General features: G+C 42.8%; 1 long non-coding RNA gene across 1 annotated transcript; it reads left to right on the forward strand.

The window, feature by feature from the left end:
- The first annotated feature begins 9448 nt into the window (after positions 1 to 9448).
- On the forward strand, positions 9449 to 18090 carry LOC147733870 (uncharacterized). Its single transcript, XR_015307594.1, has 2 exons — positions 9449 to 9569; positions 17323 to 18090. It is a non-coding gene; the product is annotated as an uncharacterized LOC147733870 (long non-coding RNA).
- The last annotated feature ends 763 nt before the right edge of the window (positions 18091 to 18853 follow it).

Below are 18853 nucleotides of genomic sequence, written 5' to 3' on the forward strand. Positions count from 1 at the left end.
AGTCTTCGCAGCACGCAACAACCCCCACGGGTCTCAGCAACACCCACGGGTCCGGGCAGCGTCGCAGGTCGGTACAAAACGGCAATTTTACTCCAGCGTCCCAAGTTATCTGGGGTAGGCAGCCCTTTTCAGTGGTTTGCCGGTCCGGGGGCGGGGCTCACAGGTGCGCAGGCCAGGTGATCACGGCCGAGCAGGGACTCTTGGGAGAGTGAGTCCCTGCTGCGCGATGTTCCTTCCCTGTGGCAAGCCGCCGCCTCACCCAATCAGCCCCTCAGCTGCAGCACTGCCTCCAAGCAGCACGACGCGGCACCCACGGAGCGGGTGCGGAGAGGAGTCTTCGCAGCACGCAACAACCCCCACGGGTCTCAGCAACACCTACGGGTCCGGGCAGCGTCGCAGGTCGGTACAAAACGGCAATTTTACTCCAGCGTCCCAAGTTATCTGGGGTAGGCAGCCCTTTTCAGTGGTTTGCCGGTCCGGGGGCGGGGCTCACAAGTGCGCAGGCCAGGTGATCACGGCCGAGCAGGGACTCTTGGGAGAGTGAGTCCCTGCTGCGCGATGTTCCTTCCCTGTGGCAAGCCGCCGCCTCACCCAATCAGCCCCTCAGCTGCAGCACTGCCTCCAAGCAGCACGACGCGGCACCCACGGAGCGGGTGCGGAGAGGAGTCTTCGCAGCACGCAACAACCCCCACGGGTCTCAGCAACACCCACGGGTCCGGGCAGCGTCGCAGGTCGGTACAAAACGGCAATTTTACTCCAGCGTCCCAAGTTATCTGGGGTAGGCAGCCCTTTTCAGTGGTTTGCCGGTCCGGGGGCGGGGCTCACAGGTGTGCAGGCCAGGTGATCACGGCCGAGCAGGGACTCTTGGGAAAGCGAGTCCCTGCTGCGCGATGTTCCTTCCCTGTGGCAAGCCGCCGCCTCACCCAATCAGCCCCTCAGCTGCAGCACTGCCTCCAAGCAGCACGACGCGACACCCGCAGAGCGGGTGCGGCGAGGAGTCTTCGCAGCACGCAACAACCCCCATGGGTCTCAGCAACACCCACGGGTCCGGGCAGCGTCGCAGGTCGGTACAAAACGGCAATTTTACTCCAGCGTACCATAGACCCTAAACGGAGTTTAAGCCATTAGGTTTCTATGAGAAAAGGGAAAATATTAGTCGGGATTACATCTACCTTCATTTGAATTCTTTATTAGCTCTCCTCTTTTAATTTTCTATTAGTTCCCCTCAGATGTTTCTTTTCTGGTGTACATATTAACTAAATGTAACTGCTTGTAGTTCAAATCATGCTCACCTTGAAAATTAAATGCAGGAGGATATTTATCATTCTTCCTCATGGCTCAAATATATTCCATAATTTGTTCTCTTAGTGGTCTTGTTGTGCTACCTGTGAAAACATACCACAAGAGCATCTAAATGCATAAATGACATGTATGCTTTTACAGATGATAAAGGGTCTAATAGAAATTTCTTTACCAATATTACCAGTGATTTCACTGCATCTTTTAAATGACAGTTCATAGATACTGCAATCCTTGCAGTTAAAGGAACCTGTACAGGTCAACCAATTTTTTAAATATTAGGTATAAAGAGACCGCTGGTTAATTTGTCTTTGAAATTTTCTGCTCTCAAAATGGTCATATTGGGTCATGCAAAGAGCAATTCTTCCATACATTGTCGGCCTACAGTGAATACTATTAATGAACTCCCTCAATTTCGGATTATGGTGAGAATATCATTTGAGAAGTATTGCTTCCATATCTGAATTTCATGTGTACACTCCCTTCTTATTTCTATAAGCAAATAACTCAGACTTATTTTTTATATCTGCCTTTTTCCTGACTGTTATACATTTTGTTTACTGATTGCCGACAATCTTTAATTCTTTTTATCATATCATTGGTTGTTGCTTTATATGTTGATTCATAAGTACAATTTCTCCTAGCAATAATATATTCTTTATATGGGATGGTATTGATGGTACTGTGTGCATGGCAACTATCTTCCGTTAATATTGAAAAAAGACATGGAAAGATTCTGATTAATGACCGTGATTTGTAGATCTGGAAAATCAATGCTGTCAACGGGCATGGCGTGCATGAATTGAAGGCTCTATGCATTGATTATTTGAGAGTTTTTATCCTGATTGAGTCATTCAATACCTTAAGAGATGTCATCTTCCATCTGGCTAAACAGGAATCTGTGAATGTGGTGACACAATCATAACAGACAAATTGGTCAAATGCCAAAATGAGACTATCTTCCACTTGTGGGCAGAAAATAGAATCAACTTAAGATCACTTTCTGTTAGCCCTTGTTCTATAACATACTCAGCAAGAGGAAAATGCATATCTAATACTTTGTTGAACCTCAATTTCTATTGGTTCGAACTTTATCATGAAAATTAGTGACATTTGTATCAAAATCATTCTTATCTCTAACTTTTACTTCTTGGTATTGCACTTGGAATTATTAGTCTTGTGGCTCATTAGGGTGTGCTTTAAGTATTTTGACAAGTTCTCTTCGTTCTTTGTCGATTTCTCCCTTTTTTCTACGTTTTTGTTGTTAATCATCTCTGCCAGTCTGACTTGTATTTCCCTTAAAAAAATGTCGTACTTTGTTCCAATCTTGTGATTGTCCTTCATTGCCTGAGTAATCAATGTCTGAGAAAGTCTGAGCGCTCTCACCATATGACAATGATTGTTCTATTTGTTGCTCTAGTGTATAACGGTAAGTATATTTCTCATGAAACGTGTATAGTCTGCACACAGTCATGTACACAAATATCTCACTCGTAGTTACGTTGTGTTCTTAGACTTAGATTTTATCACAAATACATTGTGATTTCCTTGTTATGTGGCAGTGAATCTGAAGATGTCTGTAACTGTTAAACATTTTTGGTCAATTTTGCTGCATTAATATTGGCATGCTTCACCAAATTCCTTACAATGTGTGATGTGGACTCCTTTAGATCATTCTCCTATATTTCACAAACATTAATAAACACAATCCCCTCGGGATAGTAATATTGTCAATATAATTCCGGAGCAATATTTCCTCCCACCATTTATTGACTTCCTTATGATCTCATTGTTAAAGTTGTTTTAGCTTGTAGTGTATGTTGCTTTCACCTTCAATTTTATTATTATTCATTTTTACAACAGTTTTATCTTGGCGCCTATTAAATTTACATACTTAAAATGCCTTGGCTTTTCTTGCTTCAGTTGATAGTGCTTCTGCTTGTTAGTATGGTTAGAAACATCTCACAAGTACTATACAATGTTCTTTAAAAAATATAATTATATCTTGCTAGATTAAAGTTGTCCATGCTATCAATATTTAACAACATGCATTAGTCTAATAAACATGAATTGCCAGAGGGTCCTCTGGGCTCTCTGACTGGAAACTACAGCTTATTGCTAGGCCTGGATCTGCCACCCTTAAATTTGTCAAACTATTTATTAACTATCTGCCTGTTCAGAAGCTTGAAGGATATCTGCAACAATCTAACCAAAGAATGGACCCATAACTAAACACATCCAATGACTGCAACTGAAACAAGAATTTGCAATGCAATAGTTCTCGCATTTACGCGAGTTTAAGCTATTGGCATTGTAAATGACAATGCCTTTTATTTATGTTTTAAAAAAGAAAACAAAAATAAAAGGCATTGTTATTTGCAATGTCAAGAGCTCAAACTCGGGTAAATGCGAGACCTATTGCATTGAAAATGCTTGCTATATTAGTGAGTAGAAAAGCTCCCTTTCTGCCTGCAAGGCAAATTAGTTAAATAAACAGGTGCAGCCGCTAAAGTGAAAGCGGACCGCGCTGAAAAAACCAAATCATAGTGCTCACCGACTTATGAAGGAGACCGTGTAACACCACAAGTAAAAGATCCAGTCCTCATGGGAGGTAACAAATGGTGACAGGGCGGTAACAAGGAGGGACTAACAAGCCTCATTATCAATCAGAAGCCAGCATTTACCAAGGACAATGACACCAGCTAATCAAAATATGTGCTGAGGGAAGACAAGGCTTCCACAGCATACTCGACTACTGCATGCCTCGCAAAGCAAACAGGGCATGTGCGCTGGCGCTAGGCTCGACCTAAAAGGGAGCAATCCTCTATCACAGCTCCAGGATGATCTCAACAAGATGTGCACTCCTTGTAGTCTTGAAGTGAGGAACTCAATGAAACAAGTAGACCGCAGGGTGCAAGTCATAAAGGTAATCCTCACTGTCTCAGTTTCAATAAAAACAGCAGGAGTACTACTAAAAAACAGCAGCTACCAGTAAGCATAGAGGAGTATTGCATGACCTCCTATTTATGGTGAATTTATGATGGAGCCTAGGGAATAGGGGATAATTAATATATAATCTGACTCTGTTCCTTCATAAACTGCTCCTTACTCACTTCTTGAGGGTGTCATGAAGAAACACAAGTTCTGTGCTCCCTTTAACTTAATCACAGAATTCATGAATAGGTGCTGGTTCAATCACATGCACTCTCTTGGGTAGTGGCATGGGAGGATTTCTCCCTAAAGCAAGCAATGCATATTGACTCACATAACCACAATTTGATAGTAAAAGGCAGTCAGAATTTGAGTCCGGAGGACCCCTCAATCAATCAAACAGTTGTAGATTGCGCTACTCACCCGTGAGGGTCTTAAGGCGCTGGTGTGGCTGGGAGATGTTGCAGCTTCTGATCGAACAGCCAGGTCTTGAGGAGTCTCCTGAAGGTCAGTAGGTCCTGGGTCTGACACGGGTGGATGGGGATGGTGTTCCATGTCTTGGTGGCGAGGTGGGAGGTCACGGATGCGTGGGACGGTGGCGAGAGCGACGTCAGTGCACTTGCTGCACTCTTGATAGCTACACCCCCTACTCATCGGGTAACCCTTACTGTGACAGCTACCTGGTGTCACCAGCTCATGACTGAGAGTCCAGTCTCCTTTGTCAACAACTCACTGAACTTTGTGTGTTGCAGGTTTGCATAGTGGGAGGTGCCCACTTGGGCTTTATCTCTCATCTTGCTCCTTGGTGTTACACTATATTGTAATTAAATACTCCCCTTGCAAAATGGTAGTAGTTACCAGGAACAGGCTGGGCTGGTCATTGTAGGGCTACTTACACATCCTTGCTTGAAGTTAAGCAATTTCTTAATTTCTTTATTGGCCAATGTTGTTTGAGTACACATAGCGCCAAGAGACCTCTGCAGGGCATTTACTTACAGAAGAAACAAGAGCGGTTAACAAAAGACATATGCACACACACAGAACTGCGGTGTAAGGAAACACAAACTATAAACCAAAACAAGGGCAAGATGGTTACTCAGTTCAGATATTTCTAGACATCAGAGACATGAATGTGACTTGCGGTAGGTGCAGATGTTACCTGGAGTTAATGTTTACGGGCTCCACGCTCAGCAATCCCTCTCCTGACCTTGTTTACAAAAAATGACATTAGGGCTGTCACTCGAATTTGAGTTAAATATTTGGTGGGGTTTACTCAACTCTTTATCTCCTGGGAGCTGTACATTGTCCTAAGGTATTATATTATCCTTCAGCTCTTACTTCCTTTGCCCCATGTACCACTTACATCTCTCCTGTGCTTTAACTTCTCCTATGCATCCAGGCCTCTTCCCTATGGCTCTCCAGTTTTTCTTGCCCGTTTTCCATTTTCCTCTTGTTCTGCCGTGAGCCTCGTTCTCTTCCATGCACCTCTACTCTTTATTAAACCTTCCTCCCCCACCGCTAAATTCCAACCTACAACATCCTTGGTTACCAGGCCAGAGACCGCACATACCTCAGTCCTGGTCAGTTTCAGAATTGGGATGAGCACGAAGTTCGGGTAATGCATTTCATTTCTGGCTTGCACCAGTAAGTGACCCTGCACTTTTGTACTTACACCACTCAGCACTTAAACCTGGCGTTCAGCACCTAGCTTCTTTGGTACTCGCACATAGGCATTCTCACAGCACCCCACCCCTGACCTAAAACATCTGTTGATACTCCAATATTAAAACGAGTACGCGGCTCTGATAGTGCACCTAAATACTGCAGCATCACAAGTCGCTTGCTATTCAACCCAAGAGCACCCCCACATCTCAGCTCCTGCTTAAAGTCCCACAAGGTAGTACAGTACTGAAACTCACTCTTAATTCTGTCAGTGTTCAGAAACACTGAACTTCTGCTGTTCCATGACGTCCAAATCTGGGATGTATGACGTTACTCCGCATACCGTTACAACTACCTACCATTACAACGCATACCATTACAACGCATAGCGCTTTGGGGTGCTGGATAGTGGTAAGTATAATTTACTATTCTAACTCCAGTCACCGTGGACCCTAGGGAAGGTGTTGGATAGTAAATTATACTTATTCCCTATCCTAGAGCGCCCCCCAGCGCAATGCGTTGTAATGGTATGCGTTGTAAAAGTCGCGTTGTAATGGTAGTGCGGAGTAAAAAATGCGTTGTAACAGGTGCATACCCCAAATCTGTTGAGCCCATTGGCACCCCAATGCAAGCATTTTGGCACAACAACCTTTCAGGGGCGGCCTTGGGCATGTGCAAGCTGTGCACCTGCACAGGGCCACCGAACCCCAGGGACCACCATGCCAATATATATCCTTAATATAATACATATTTGCATGGCGGCCCCTGGCAGGGATTTGGCGGCTCTGGCTCTGTTCCACTTCCAAACACCCTGACCCCACTGGCCTCCGCGCTCTGACCCTCTTCCGGGGCCCCCTACCTACGCTCCCTGCACAGGGCCACCATGAGGCTAGAGCCGCCCCTGCTTTCCTTGATATCATGTCAGCAGCTCGCTTGCTATTGTAGGGTAGAAAAATACATACAATAAAAGGGAGGTAGCAAGACTGTGCTTGGTCCAGTGATATCTACCTCTAGTGGTAACAATGGCAGGAGGAGAGCTTTGTTCATCCAAGGCCAGTCCTATTCACCCGTCCCAGTTCAGGAAGCAAGGTATTCAGTACACATTCTGGGAACAATCCAAAATCCCAAAACATTTTTGCATTGAAAACTAACAGCTCTCAAAAATAATGTAAAGGTTTAAAAGAATCCACCAGGGAAACAATCATGGCGGGCGTGCAGTTGCACAAGGTCAGATACAAGGTGTTGTTGGTCCCAGTGAAATGTTTTATCTCATCCTATAAAGACATCTGTGGAACATTCCAGTTCAAGAAGGATTTTCTCCCAGAGATGAACTCTCCCTAAAGGCTGCACTCTCTCATAGAAACCATCTACTCAATGGTGTTAAAGTGGCTGTTTATCAGCTTGGTATCTTGGGCCAGGTGCTGCTCATAGGGATGAAGAACTGGATATTATATTCCCATTCTCCCAGTAGGTCTTGATTGAATTTTATGCAGAAAGTAATTAATCAGTACACGCAACTGTCAAGAGCCCGGGCATACTGTGCATTCGGATGAGAGGTCAGGAAAAACCTTACTGTTGGTCCTGACGTCCCATATTAGCCTAAAAATATTTTTAAAAAGCAATGGAATTGTCTAAAACCCCTGCCGCTTCTTTCCCTCTATACCATCGCATCTCATGGCCTTGCATCTCGGTGGCCCATAGACGAAGACAGATGTGTGGTCCCAGTGGAGCAGGTAACAGCAGGCTGCTTTGGTCTTTGAATCAATAGCCTGGTCTGAAGGCTCAATGGACTGATGCATCTGCTGCAGTGATCTGTGGTTGAGCCCCTGCTCGCGGATCCTCATCTCTGCGAATCCACACAATGAGAACCATTACATTGGGAAACAATAAATATCTTATTTAGAGTCAACATACCCTTAGGGGTGAACACAAACTGTACAATATAAAAGTTATTTTATATAGAGTTTGTCCATTTTTGTCTTTTCACTGTCTTTCTTTGTGATGCTTGGTTGTGCTTTGATACCACCTGAGGATATGGCTGATCGCTTGTTTTCCATAACCTGGTATGATAGGTTAGAGAAGCCTATTGCATACAATGTAGAGGTCTATGTGTAACCTGATGGTCACAGGTTAGATTCCTGGTAAATTTGCTTATCCTTTCATCCTTGCGTGGTTGAGAAATGTTGTACCATTTAGTTGCACATCTCCTGTGATGAGCACATCGAAACCAGACAAATGGTAGATACATTATCTGCGTAAACTTGATTTTGTTTAAAGATTCGAATGATATTTTTTTGAGACACCCTGGTGCTATAAGAGAAAACTGCACATTTACAGAACTGTTCAGTAATCATAATGAAATGGAAGAGAAGTGTGGTTTTAAAAGCTTATGAAAAGTAGAGCTCACATCGTCATCAGGTCTATTTTTACAGGCAAGTTGATAAACATTTTTGTCTTCATACTTAACAAATTATTTACGGTGTAGCTGTTTCCAAAAAGGAGCATAGTCGACTTGAAAGGACAAGTCATGGGAGGGAATAAAAGAACCCTGCAGCATGTGAGTCAGTGTCTCATCTATTTGGGCAAAATTCCCAGATGTGGGTTGCCGCTAAGTAATTAATCAAAGAAAAACAACCAATATTGTTCCGGTGAATTAAAACAAAAAATCTTTGCAGCTTTGAAAGCAACCAACACAGTAACGCATAACAAGTGAATGAAATGATGTTTGAAGAATCGAAAAGCGTGCCCCAACTTATCCTCACACAATGAACAGTCAACAATGTGAAACCAAGCGTTTCTACAATATTGTATTTCAAGACTGGGATACACCCAGCACAACAAGTATATCCCTCTTACACACAGTAAGCAAGTCTCGAAATTCCACCCTGAAAACGACCTCAATTTGGCGTAGACCATCTTCTCAACCGTGGTATTATTTTGTAGTCCGGTTCATCTCTTCATTTGTACGGCCTGGCCAAAACGTGAATACACCTCTATAGACACATCCGCGTAGCTAGGGGGGTGGGGGTGGACAGTTCGGCCCAGGCGGCACCTTTTTTGAGGTGGCACCTTTTCTGAGGCGGCCGCATGGGCCAGCACTGACTGTCATTGGCCGAGGCCCGTTGCGGCTGCGGCGGCCTCTGTGACACACACCGGCGGCGCTCTTTAGTTTTACATATGGCAATATGTAAAGTTAGCACTAAGCACTGACTGCACAGAGTTCTTATGGGCATTATAATAAATAAATACTGACTGTAAGTGTAAACACAGACTTAGTTTCTGTCACTGTCGGCCCGGGTTCGGAATTAAATAAAAATTCAACATTCATCATGTGATGACCGTTGTTGGCCTGCCCCTCCTCCTCCCAGCCTCGCTCAGTCACGCTAGTAGTCCTCCAGGGCCGTCAATCCAGTGGTAGCGTGTGCGGCGCGGGCTAGTGCAACCAATGACGGCCCTGTAAGGACTTTGGCCAGCCCTCGCCGCGCCCAGCAAGCAGTGTGACGGCGTTACGCGCTCACCGCCCTCCCCATGCCCCCTACGCTCGCCCCTCGTCGTCGTGTCGAGCCTGGAGTTGGAGGAGTGCGTCACTACCATTCTCTTCTTATTTCATCTTGCCTTCAGCCCCCTGCATACGGCCGGGCCAGGGCCAGCTGCAGCGCAACTATAAAATAATTCAGGTGAGGAAAGGAAAGAATAAAGATGACCGACCTTTCGTCCAATTACACCTGCAATCATTGCACGACCAGCACGCACCAACAAATGTTACACTACTTCCACACTCTTTAAGTGCCCAGACTCGTTTTGCACTCTGCCGTTAGTGAGGATCTATGGCCCTGTATGCACTTCATTGAATTCTAATACCCATTCTGCATGAGTATGAGTTTGCTAAATTAGAGATAAGAGATGTGAGTTAAGAGCGAGCACTCCGTCTTTATGCATGAGCACTATGTCTGCCAACCTACCAATGAATGTTGGATTTCTGTGATTTTTTAGCTTTTCCATTGCAAACATATTGTTCTTCCAAATTGTACTTTCGAGGGAATTTGCGCGCATTTTAAAATATAAGTTATTATAAGATCCAATCAGAGTGCTCTACCTCGGTAGATGATGTAGTATAATGGCCAAAGCTTCACCCTGTGAAACTGAGGATTACCCGGTTCGAGTCTGAGTCAGCACAGTCTCTTGCGATTCTGGACAAATCACTTAATCACCCCTTGCCTAAAAATTAATGTGAAATGTAACTGGTTCTCGTTTCGAGTTCGCGCTATATAAAAAAAGGAAACATCCTTTACAACACAACTTTTACCACGCAGTGCTTTTACATTGCAACTTTTACAATGCAAACCATTACAACTCATTGCGCTGGGGGGCGCTCTAGGATAGGGAATAGATTTAATTTACTATCCAACACCTTCCCTACTATCCACGGGGACTGGAGTTGGAATGGTAAATTAAACTATTCACTATCCAGCACCCCTCAACACTATGAGTTGTAAAGGCATGCGTTGTAAAACTTGCGATGTAAAAGCATGCGTTGTGATGTCATAAACCCATAAAAAAACGTATGACTACTTTATTTCTTAGATTTCATTATTATAGACTTGCTCAAGCCACGACTTATAGGTACGTAGCATAGGACATAGCCGTCATCTCGTACACATTTTTATAGGTTCCTGGCCTTTAATGTGTAAAGGAAAGGGCCCTGCTCCTAATGACCAGAGAATGGCTGAAGGGCAAGTCCTGTGGGCTCTGCAGTCACGAGGAATAAATAACCGCAGTGGATGTGCCCAGCAACAATAAGACACGACCACTGCCCTTTTGTTTGCTCAGTTTAATCTGTGAATCTATTGAAGGAGCACTGGGCATGGCTGTGAGTACTGGGAACAGCGCATGGCTGTGAACAGCGCCGACGCTAGGGTGGTGTCGTGTTAAGGCAGTGGGCACCCAAACATTAATCTACATTTGAGTAGTAAGGGTTGGTTGGTGGCTCCTGGTAATTTCAAGGGCAGCATCAGTCTTGTTGGGCATCAATCTTGTTGTTGGATCAAAACAATAACAAAACGATGTTGAGATGTTTCAAAGTTGAAAGGTTACCTGTGATGTGTAAATGCCAAGGGTGCAGTCTTTTGTGTAGTGGTGGAAATTAATAGAAACCTAAATTAATTGTGATTGTGAACAAAAACACTGTACAAATTCCGTGTGGTACTCCTGCGTGTAAGAGGATGCCCTCAGCTATTTCATGTGAGAAGTAAAATTAGCATTGTCGGGAGCAAGTACTATTCTGGGTGGGTGGGCTAAGACAGAGTTATTCCTCGACTGAGCAGGCATGTTATGCAGGGGTGATATAATTAGGCGTGGACTGTTTTTGGCAGTTGCAGGTTGTTCAAGGGGAAATTGGGAATTCAGCAGTAATATGTCAACTTGTCCCTTTGTAGTGTTCTTTACTGTGTTACTGTGTATGATCATAAATGCTTTACACACTGCCTCTGAGATAAGCCTAGCTGCTCGTGCTACGTTACCACAGGGTTGAGCAGGGGTTATCAAAGGGTGTAGCCCCCTTACTCCGATTTAGGAAGAAGGGTCCCCACTTGGACAGTGGCCAGCCATTGCCAACTAGAGACCCCCATTTCTAACAAACAACCATTCCGATTTTGAGAGGAGTAAACATCTCAATGCCCATTTGATTCCCCATGTTCGACTAATGTTCTGATTTGTTACCTTTGCCTCAAATTGTAAAGCACTCTGATATCCTTCGGGTACAAGTTCGGGCTATATAAAACTTTATAAATAACTAAATGTAACTTTCATGATCGAGGTAACTGTTAGCAGCAACACTACGTGTCTCTCCTCGGAGACTCGGACATCTTTCAAGTGCTCACCGTCCTTTTTCCCCAGCACCCCCCCCCCCCCCAAAGGGACGGCAATCTGAGGGGTAGCCCCGGGCGGCACAAGCTCTAGCCACGCCCCTGTATAGACAGCAAAAAAAATTTAAACTATTAAAAGGAACAAAAGTCCCATTCAATGCTCGGCCATTGGCTTTAAAATCTTTGTTCAGCATTACATGAGAAGTCGTTGCGCCGTGTTGCGGCAGATTCCTGCGCCATGGATGCGTCGTATTTACCATACGGCGCACCATGATACAGTGCTCATTGATGTATTCCACAGTGTGACGCAAAGTTGTTGCTTTGGCAGAACGCACCATAATGCATCTACAACCTACGTGACACAAATCTGAATTGCTTGCCGTAAAACACCTTTACGTGGCGCAGGTCAGCATTGCGTTACGCAGGACTGCAATGAGTTGTGAGAAAGGTAAAAAACGTATGGTTCTCAAACCAAATCTCTGTAGCACTTCTCATATTGCGCACCATGGAAGGAGCAACAGGAAGCCAAGAGCCCACCAACCCAAATTTCTTGGCAAAAGGAAGAGGAAGTCAAATTGTAAAGAGAAGGAAAGCAAAATACTAATGTGATGTGACAAAATGCGCATTAATTATTTATCACCTTAAAATGACCACTAGCAAAGAAGGACGAACAAGATCAACTGTGTGGCAACAACAAGAAAGATGTTGTGGAGTGCAAAACTCGCTGGCATGACCACAAATACAAGACATAAGAAAAGCTGGCCATGAACCTACAGGCCGCAATAAGACCATTGCCATTTAAGGACTTATGGATCAGGCAGCATATTTTGAAAATGATCCTTTTCTTTATGGGGAGCCAGTGGAGGGCCTTCAGACTGGGGGCAGAGGAGGTGCGGGGGGGGGGAAGGTTGAGAACCAGTCTGGCTGACGTGTTTTGTAATACTTGTATTTTAGACAAATGCTCCTCATTGATGCTGGCCAGTTGAGCATTTCCATAGTCTAGACGACTGATGATGAGACCCTGAACTAGAGGCATCCGGGATGGTAAAGGAATCCACGTAAAGATTTTTATGAGGGTTCTCATTAGGCTGAAGCTGGTGCGGATCACAGTGTTTATGTGATCCTCCATGGAAAGTTTGTCGTCTATTATAATGCCCAGGTTGCGCGCTGCGGTTTTGGGTGGCGGGCAGGGACCCAGGTAAGTCATCTGTCCATATTTCCTGAGCATTGCCGAAAAGTAGGATTTCGGTTTTGCTCGCATTGAGTAATAGGTGATTGTTCCCCATCCAATCTTTGATAGATGCCATGCATTGATTAAATCGGGTTTTAGTGTCATTGGGATCTGCTTGAGTGTAATTAGTAGTTGGGTGTCATCAGCGTATGACACTTTATCAAACCCATAATCTTGGATAATCTTAGCCAGGCGTGACACGTACAGATTGAAGAGCGTAGGGCTCAATATGGAGCCCTAGGGGACTCCTTTATCAATATTCTGGGTTTTTTTTGTAGAAGAAAGTGCCCATTTGAACCTTGGAGGACCTGGCAGTCAGGTATCTCTTAATCCAGCTTTATGCCGGGCCCTCAACACCAAACTCCGACAGGCGTTCCAGCAGGACGTTATGGGAGATGGTGTCGAAGGCCGCGTACAGGTCATGCAGTATCAGGAAAGCAGATTGTCTTGCATCGAGAGAGAGCCTGATTATTATTGACAATTTCGAGCAGGGCGGTTTTGGTGCTATGTCACGCCCGGAAACCTGATTGAGATGGGTCCAGCAGATTGTTGTGTTCCAGGTATTTATATAGCTGGCCATTAATCAGTGATTCCATAACCTTACTGAACAAGGGTAAGAGGGAGATAAGACGACAACTAGCAAGTTGTTTTGGGTCAGCCGCAGGTTTTATCAGAATTGGTCAGATTGTGGCTTTCTTCCAATGTGTGGGAACAATAGATTGGGCCAGTGAGAGGTTTAAGATTTTCGTTAGGTGAGGGATGAGGACTAGGGCAATTTTTGATAGGATTTGAGAGGATGACGGGTCGTCAGGAGATTCTGATTTGATATTGCTCAAGGTAAGAGCTACCTCTTCCTTAGTGATGGTGCAGAATTGCTTGAGAGAGAGAGAGTGAATGGCGGGGTAGATTTGTTGGTCTCTTGTTTAGGTGCAGTGTTAGGTGGAAACTGTCTGTAAATGTCCTCTATTTTCTCTACAAAATCAACCCATTCTTGGGATGCAGTGAGAGGAAATTGGCAAGCGGCAGGGTTAGTGAATTCTTTGACTATTTTATAAAGTTCCTTCTGTGAGTTGGAGGCCTGATCTATTCTGATTCCGAGATAGGTCTTTTTTGCTGACGCTATATATCCATATAGTTACTATGAGTTTTTTTTGTGGTGTTGCCAATTATGTTCTGCCTTCCGGTCGATAAGTTTATCAATCTTAGGTCAGGAGTGAACCGGGGAAAAGTTTGGCTGGTGTGTAGCATAATGCTGAATATGTGTAAGTAAGACAATATAGTGTTCATTAGGTAAGCAAAAGCAACTTAATGCGATATAATTTGTATAAATATGTTAAAACCTGCAAACTTTCAGAATTCATGGGTGGATGGTTTCGAACAGGTAATGGGACACATTGCCATTGAAAAGTCATTATCATGCAGTACAATCAGGTGGCTCTATAATATGTAAACATTTACATACACACCATAAAAAACCTCAAACCTTGCATTGTTTTGTATATATTACGTAAGGCTTTGTGTTGTTCTTGACTACATTTGCGTCATGCAAGGACAATGCAAAGTCTCCATAAAAATGTGACATAGTAAAATAAACATTATATCTAAACACACATGGACCAACTTAGTAAGTTAAACACACTGTCTACCTAAACATATAAAGCCTATCATACAGAATGTCTTATAATAAACTGTAGAAATACCATTACCAATGAATAACTCTGGGTGTGTGTATGGGTGTGCGTAAACACACAAGGCAGGCTAGTGGACTTTTGTGCCACGTGTGTACATTCCATCAGGTAATCTGTAAGGCATACAAGTGTGCCTTCACAATAACCTAAGGCCTAGCTAACAAATACACCTGTGAAATAGGCCAGCAAGTCCATTTAGAGTGTTAATACCCAAGTAAAATATAAATTCTAACCAAATCACCACATTTCATACACATTTATATAAAAAAATACAAGGGTCCTTGACAGGCATGGTTGTATGCTTGTGTGGGTTTTGTGTATCCCTACTCAAATCTCACATGTATCACACATAGACAGATGCCATTAGTATAACAACAAAGGAATGTCTTCACTTACCCTTACTCATGTCACATAACAATTATCTAGCTACATATGTGTGACTTGTACATAATCGCACAAGTATGGGTGTACCTGTAGAAGCACACATACAGCTTGCTACATTTATGTACATATTGAGATGTATTTTTGCATAGATGTGAAACAAGGGAATATGGCCTCTAATTTTAACAAATGAAATGATACTTGAGATATAGGACATATGTAAATCATTTGAAAATTAATATCAGCATGCTGTAAATTTGGACGTTTGATGACATCTTAAAACTCTTCTATGAATGCAATTTACAACCATTAATGTAATGTATTTAAGTGTGTGTATATTCACCTTCAAATCATACTGGATATACATGAACTATCCATGCATCCATGAAAATGAATCCTGTGTGGTGAAGTCTCAAACTTGTTGTATTTCTTTTGTAAATGCTCACTTTGTGTGTGAGAAGTGACAGCATTTATCTGGGTTCTATATATTTCGATCACAATGGTAAATGACACACTAGTACATTTATATGTAAGTGTCAGTGTCATACAAAACGTAATGCACCATAAAACAATGGAGATGTTAGTATGTAGTGAATAGGAGACAAATGATTATCATGCATATAATACATATGTACTATCATTGTCACAGATCAAAAAAGGTATACTGCATTGAACATACTGTATAATTAAGTAATTTTCACATAGTTTCAAAACACGACAAAAGTTAAAATTAGTGCTTATTTGTAACTAACTTCTTATTCCTGTTAGGCATTCAGATTTTACAAGGGAAGAGCTTTTGTACTAAGCTTTCTTTGATGTTAGCAGAGCATTAATTTGTGGTAATCATAGTTTAACCTGGCAGAAACTATTGCGACAGGATATACCTCTGCAGCTGTTGTTAATGTTCTAGATCCTTTACATTGATAACTGAGGATCCTTCTTGGTGACAAGATTCAATTAAGTCAGGTGACTACATCTGGGGTACTGGTTGTAGCAGCATTGGGCATTATTCCGGGAGGGTGGGGGGCAGTTTATACAGCGGTGGCGGCTGGTTTTGTCACTGGGGGCCGATTTTGCAGCGATGCTGCATTATTGGCCCCCAGAAAGAAAAATAGCAGTGCTTTAAATTTGCAACCACCCCTCTCCTCACCACTGCGAGGGCTGGTCCGACACAATTACCAGGGCTGTTTTGGGTTCCCAGTCCGGCCTTGTACATTACCCCTTTATCAGTCCTACTCGTCACAGCCATAACAACTTGAGGTGGCCCTGCCTCTGAGACAGATGCTGTTTTCCACTACCACAACCCCCATGGTTTGCGCTTAATACCCCATCACATCCTTCTTTTTCTGTCTTGAGAACAGACCAACATGCGTTTGGCAATAAGATAAGCTTACTTGCATAGCAGATTGTTAGCTTGGTGCAGCAATTTGGGTGCTCTTCCAGTTTAAGAGCGTTAGCTGAGGGTGCGAAATTGATGTGAGCATTTGTGTTGCACTGTGTACATGCTTTGAACAACATGTCTGTAAAGAATAAATATCTTCTGCCACTTATCCCAGTTTTAGGAGATTAATTAAAGGAGCCCACATATACACTAAACTAGATTTGAGAGGGACTTATAATTTAGTATGGTTCTGGAAAGGAGATGAATGGAAGACCGCTTTCTAAACCTGATTTACTTTATTTGAGGGCCTCATATTGCTGTTTGGGTTATGTGACTCCCCGGCAGCATTCCAATATTTTATCAACAATGTGCTCAGGGAATTTTTAGATAATTTTGTTGTAGATTATGACATCCTGATATATTCTCCAAATGAAAACAACCATGTTCAACATGTAGAAGCTGCCCTGGGTGTGATGGAGCGAGGTGGGAAAAACACAAAATTTTGTGTACCCCTCGTGAAATTAATGTCCCATAACATAACATTTACTAATAGTGTGATGTGTTTGAATAATCAACTTTAGAGTAATATGCATTCACAAACATATGGGGAGTACTAATCTTGCTTGCATGGAGTGAAATAATTAATTAATATATGTTGTCATTGTGATGTGAATTAATGTGCAGCTTAAGTTTAAATAAAACGCAATTTGAACGTGCTTATTGTAAAGTTTTGTGCTAAAAAGGTCGATTATGTAAGTATAAAAATGCATTTATGTGGCTTCCTCACTAGGTAACAACTAATGGGAAATATTAGAATGGTGGGAGGTAAACAGAATGGGTTTCATTACTATAATTAACATGGATTTTTGTTTGTTTCTATGATAGTTCCAAATGTGGCCTGTGAGGCCTAGTGAGAAAATGGCCGCTCTGAGCTACTGCGAGTGGGTACTGGTCTGCGCAGGCGCGTCAAAGATTTCTGCCAGCGCGAGTGAGCTGACTATGCTTGAGGGAGAGTTCAAGGCCACCTTACCCGGAACCTAGGATGGGTGCCAAGCATGAACGATCTAATGCCCAAACCCTGGGAAAGAAGAGCACTGTTGCTAAAGTAGGATGCGCCTAGGCCACGAACTGTCTTAAACAAAGAACTTTTATAATTCCGCTGAATCATGTGAAAAACAAATGCTGTAATGGTGAGGAAGTGCTCATCTACCCCAAATTTGTCCAATCAGAGTTCGAATTGAAGATGTTAATTACTTTTTAGATAGATTAAGTTAGTGTATAAAACCCCCTGATTTGGGCGAGAAGGGGTCGCTTTTTCGATTTCCTCTGGAGATGCTGCCGGACTGAATATCGATTGCTTGGAACGTAAGAACTTTAACTTCTGACTGTTTGTTTTTCCTTTGCAGGTCTGTTAGGATAAGATGAGGGTGTTAGCTAGGGACGATAGGAGAGAATGAATTTGGAACTATCTGTTCTTTGCTAAACTCATGCTAAACTTTTAAATAAATGTCTATTTTCTGAGGTTTAAAATAAATGATCATTTTGAAAATAAAGTTAAAGAATTCTTCTTGAATAAAGAAATAAACAAATGCTAAATGTCGGACATACTAAAGGTTGCTTGGAATAAAACTTAGATAAATGAAGAATATAAAAGCTGGTCTTTGATTCTTCCTACGCCTAATTTTCGTTCTAGCAGATCCATTGCCATTATGGTGGTGTGTCTGAATAAAATGGTGTTTAAAATGAAACCATGGTAAAATGCTTTACATTGCAGGTGTAAATAAAAATAGTTTAATATGTTTAGACACTCCGCCAATGTTATAGTATGACTCCTGGGTTGTTGGCCAGATCTTAGAAGCTGAATTATATGAACAGAGTAAGTATGCAGTGATTGGGCCCCACTGTTGAATGTTATGTGTGTTTCTGAGGTTTTAGAGAAATGGCCATGGCAATTTAGAGTTTATTTCTGGAGTCCCGCTGTAGCAGTTATATCTTGTTAGCAGAGTAGTAGTTGCTAAGGAAATTAGCTAGGGTTATGTATAAAGTCCTATATACAATTTGATGTACAGAATTATGAACTAAAATCTGTTGAGTTCGTATTACGTTATATGTAGTTTTAAAAAGGCTTCCAAGTGTTGTGTGAAGCCAGTGCCTCTGTCTGCAGGCAGAGGAAGTGTGGCAAGTAAAGTCGCACAGTGCATTAGTCTGTTTCAAAGAAGTAGTATTGTCATATACTGCGGTGGTATCGTCGTATATCACTGTTTAGGGACCTTAGGTGTGAAAGGATAAATGTATAGCAAAGGCAGTCTATGAAATCTCAGCTTTCCAGCATGGGGATCATTGCGTATCCTGACTAAAACTTATCGCTGAAGAAATTAGTAGGTCTTAACCCGAGCTTGATTGAAGGGTAAAAGAA

This window comes from Lissotriton vulgaris, chromosome 1_2 (assembly GCF_964263255.1).
Source record: "Lissotriton vulgaris chromosome 1_2, aLisVul1.2, whole genome shotgun sequence".
NCBI classification, from domain to species: Eukaryota; Metazoa; Chordata; class Amphibia; order Caudata; family Salamandridae; genus Lissotriton; species Lissotriton vulgaris.